This window comes from Ips typographus, linkage group LG10 (assembly GCF_016097725.1).
Source record: "Ips typographus isolate SLU linkage group LG10, UJ_Ityp_2.0, whole genome shotgun sequence".
Lineage (NCBI taxonomy): Eukaryota > Metazoa > Arthropoda > Insecta > Coleoptera > Curculionidae > Ips > Ips typographus.
In genome coordinates, this window is record NC_138431.1 from 2,414,213 (window position 1) to 2,419,219 (window position 5,007).

Here is a 5,007-nt window from a genome sequence, read left to right on the forward strand (position 1 = left end):
TATAAGTACCCGCCACTGTCCCTTAATAATGACACTTATTGAAAAAGATATTAGGTAACAAATGTCATTATCACCAAATTACGCTCATCAACCAACAACACCCAATGGCTTCATAGACCTGATAGAAATTTCATAATCCAGCTCATGGGCTTGCAAGGCATTAATTTGGAGAGCCATTATTAAAATTTCCAGTTTAACCCCAAAAACTAAATAAACACAAGAGATATATAAATTTTACAGCTAAAGCGCAACAAAAACAACTGACTTGGACAACAATCAAAAACTTGATCACTACTTGTGATCCAAGTTACTCAAAACTGATTAAATAAATCAGTCAATCAATAATTAAACACTTAATCAAATTAAGGAAAATTAAAATTGTCCAAATCAGTACAAATAAAATCTCTATCAAAAGAGAAAATTAATTCGCACTTTTAACTGCAAAACCGAACCACAAAGTTATGGGTAAAAACAAAAAAAACTTAAGATAACGGGGCAAACCTGAAACTTCGGTCTAAAAATAGATTGGCACGGTCACAAGCAAAGCAAAAGGTAAAAATGCAACGATAATACGATAAACCAGCAATTCCAAACTTGACACTCTTTAATTTAAGAATAAATATCTTATACTATCAACACGTCTGGCACCGTGAAAAAACTAAGTAAACATTGTAGCCATGCAAAAATACACATGCACAAACAAGGCAGTCTGATAACCCACAATCCAAGCGTGCTCAATCCACTAAAAATCAAAAAGGCCCCACGTTGGTCGCCAATTTGTTATGATGAAACCTCACGTTAATGAGATTTCAACATTTTTTAATTAGACAGCTCAAGGTCGTGGATTAATTGCATGAGTTCATAACTAGCTATAGATGAACACACTTGGATATACTGCAGGAAATCAAACGAACCACTCGTTGTATATGTACACGTGTATATTACAAATTAAAATAACTACAATATTTACAAAAATTTACAAAATTATTTACACACTTTACAAAAAAGTTGCCAAGAAAATTAAAAGACAAAAAGAAAGTTAAATTTGAACAAATGAAAAAAAAAAAAAAAAGGAGTTAAATTTGAAATAAAAAAAACAGGAAAAGTTTTCCCAGTGCCACACTGTCTCTAATTGCCCTTACCAGCCGTCAAGGACGATGTTTGGGTCCTGGAACCTCCAGTATCCTCTTCCCAGTCGTCAGTAGTGGCCACCGCTGATTTCCAGGTAGGAAATGGAGTCCAGAGACTGGTGACAGGTACCTAGGGCAGAAAACAGCAGAACACCAGGGAAAACGAACAAACAGCTTCAACACTTGTTCCGGCAACCAAAAAGGTGACCAGAGGCTATGACAAGTGTTGAAGTTGTTCAGAGCAAATTGATATAAACTAAAAAATAAAAATCAAATTAAATCAAATAAAACTAAGTCAAATGAGGAATTGTCTTGGTGGTTCAACTCTGACCTTTCTAAACCTCTGTGGCCGGTGATCGGCTTTCCCAACACGTGGGCTGGTTTTTGGACTTTTACTTTTCAATCCCCGACTGAAACGTTCTTTTCTCGGGAAAACTCTCAGACCTCTGGTCAGGAGACCCTTGGAATTCCGGTCGGAAAGGTCTTTGAAATTCCGGTTGGGAAAAGTCCTTGAATCTCCGAATATCCGGATGGGCCGAACACAATGCTGTGCTGGAAAATTGGGCCGATACAAAATAACTCAAAAGAACCAACAATAAAACCAATTTACCTGTAATTCGGCCAGATGATCACGGATTAAAAATCAAATTCACACACACGCCACACGGCTCAGAAAAAAGGATCAGATGTCGGCAGTTCGAGTGCTGTAGTGGTAAAGAGACCGATATCACAAAGTGGGGTGATTAAATAGGCACATGGCACCTGACACAAAGAAACACGACCACAAACCGACGCTCCCCCGACAAAAATCGAAACCAATCACGTGACTACGGCACCTGATAACTTATCAGGTCACGCACCCACATTTACAACAAAATGTGCACAAAGTGCAATTGGAGGATTTAAGCGATCGGAATCGGTCCACTAGTGTAACTAGGCCCATGTACATTAAAAACACAAATCAAACGAGTTAACGGACGAAAACTCTATTTCGTACGTAACAATCTTAAAACAATGTCTTTAGAAGAGGAGATGGATCTAAGATTATTTAAAAATAACAAAAAGGCTTTAAAAACTCGATTAACTAGATTCACTAAGTACATAGATTCTATTGATGGAACTAGTAATATTCAAAGTAATGAGTTAGACCTGCGTCTAGCTAACATTACTCCAGTTTTAGACTTGTTTTATGAAGTACAAGTTAAAATAGAGGTTGCTATTACTGCAATTGAAGTTGATGAATCTCAAAACATTGAAACTGAGGCATTTGAGGATACTTACTTTAAATATATTAGTAAAGGCAAAGCCTTACTAGAACTGTGTACCAATACAAGGACCCCTAATGAAGGTCACTATCAAAACAATATATTATCAAATGCTCAGGTTTCATCTGAAGTCAATGTGAAGTTACCTCCTATACCTTTACCAAGTTTTGATGGCTCTTATGAGCAATGGCTATTTTTAAAGATACATTCAAGTCTTTAATACATGACAATGAATCAATTCCAGATGTGCAAAAGTTTCATTACCTTCGGCTATCACTTAAGGGTTCAGCAGCTGAATTATTGAAATCATTAGAGAGTTCCCCTTCTAATTATGTTGTGGCCTGGAATTTACTTGAAGAAAGATATGAAAACACACAAATTTTAGTCAGATTTCATATCAAAGCACTGTTCGACCTGAACAATGTGAAGGAAGAGTGCCATCAAAGTCTTCGATCTCTTTTAGATGGACTTAATAAACACATTAGGGCCTTAGAAGTACTTAAACAGCCTGTAGCATTCTGGGATGCACTCTTAATTCACATGATTTCTCTCAAGTTAGACTCTGCCACAAGAAGGGAGTGGGAATCAGAGTATTCAAAGCATGATTTAGTCAGTTTGGAAGGTTTCACTACCTTTTTAAATGATAAATGCAAACTTCTAGAAACAATTCAAATAAACAATCCACAAAAAGCTAAAAGGCATTCATTTCCAAGTCTGCAAGTCAATCATAGAACTCCAATCTGTTCTTTATGTAACAAAGACCATACTGTATATAATTGTAAAACTTTTCTTGACTTTAATTCAGCTAAAAGATTGGCAGAAGCTAAAAAACGAAAATGGTGTCTTAATTGCCTTAGAATAAATCATTCCACTGAAAAATGTCGCTCAACACCTTGTAGGAAATGCTCTTCAAAACATAACACTTTATTTATTACATAATGGCTTTGCTGCACAAGCTGAAACAGCAAAAAAAGCTCCTGAACAACAGCCTACAACACCTAAAGTAAACAATGACTCCTCTTTCTTGGCACAAAATGAAGAAATGTCTCAAAACATTACAGGTCTTCACTCTGTGCAGTCTCATTCTGCATCTGCAGCTAGTTCAAGGGTCTTATTGTCAACTGCTTTAGTGGACATTAGTGATGTTCATGGTAATACTCATTTATGTAGGGTTATGCTTGACAGTGGCAGTGAATCCAGTTTTATAACTCAAAACTTATGTGAAAAGTTAGGACTTAAAAGGTTCTCTACTAATATTTCTATATCAGGTATAGGCCAATCTGTTTCTAGGGTGGTTGAACAAACCTCAGTTAAGATTCAAGCTCGTAGTGGTGCTTATGATTTTTCTCTAAATTGTTTAGTTTTACCACAAATATCAAGAAAAATTCCTTACATGTCTATTGATATCTCTCATTTAAAAATACCCAGCAATTTGGTACTGGCTGATCCTACCTTTTATGAGCCAGGAACTATAGATATTCTGATTGGTTGTGACAAATTTTGGGATCTACTATGTGTTGGACAAATAAAACTAGGTAAAAGTCTTCCTGTTATTCAAAAGACCCATTTAGGGTGGATTGTGTCAGGCTCTATATTTCCATCTCAATATTCTAATGATGTCTCTTGTAACCTATGTATCAATCATTCATCCGACATTTTAAATGACCAATTAACCAAATTCTGGGAACTTGAGGAAAGAAATGTACCTGTCAGTTTGTCCCCTGATAATGAAATTTGTGAAAGTTTGTTCAAATCTACCACCACTAGAAATGAAGAGGGACGTTTTGTAGTGATGCTGCCTTTTAGGCACCCTCCAACTATTTTAGGGGATTCTAAAATTACTGCACAAAAAAGGCTCTTCAATCTTGAGTCAAAATTGCAGAAGAATTCTATGCTTAAAAATGACTATATAAGATTTCTTCAAGAGTATGAAACTCTTGGTCACATGACCAGAGTCGACCCTAAAATGTTGGAAGGCAGAGCCACCTTTTATTTACCGCATCATGGCGTGATCAACAATAGTAGCACCACTACAAAACTGCGAGTTGTTTTTGACGGCTCTTGCAAATCCTCAAGTGGTTACTCTTTAAATGACATTTTGTTAGTTGGGCCCACTGTGCAGCCTGATTTATTTTCAATCATACTGCGTGCTAGAAAGCATGCCATTCTCCTTATTGGAGACATTGCTAAAATGTACAGACAAGTACTAGTTCACAAAGAACAGAGACCATTGCAAATGATACTGTGGCGATCAGATTCTTCAAAAAACATTGAGGAATATGTCCTTAATACTGTGACCTATGGAACTGGCTGTGCAGCTTATTTGTCCACGAGATGTTTAAAGCAGCTTCCATTGGAATGTGCTGAAAGCAACCCTACAATTAGTAAAATAATCGCAGAAGACTTTTATGTAGATGATTTGTGTACAGGGGGTAGTACCATTAATGAGGTACAAAATATAAAAACTCAACTTTTTGAATATCTTCTGCAAGCTGGATTTGAATTAAGAAAATTTAACTCCAATAAACCTGAGGTTACTTCAGATTTTCCTGACTTAACAGACAATAAATTTCAATTTGGTGACTCTAACTTAAAAATTCTTGGTCTCTATT

The 5,007-nt window shown here is 36.2% G+C and overlaps 1 long non-coding RNA gene across 1 annotated transcript; it reads right to left on the bottom strand.

Annotated features, from left to right (window-relative positions):
* Nucleotides 1-917: 917 nt before the first annotated feature.
* Nucleotides 918-2,128, bottom strand: LOC145734849 (uncharacterized). Its single transcript, XR_014179522.1, has 2 exons — nt 1,741-2,128; nt 918-1,677 (listed from the first exon to the last, which is right to left on the bottom strand). It is a non-coding gene; the product is annotated as an uncharacterized LOC145734849 (long non-coding RNA).
* Nucleotides 2,129-5,007: the final 2,879 nt, after the last annotated feature.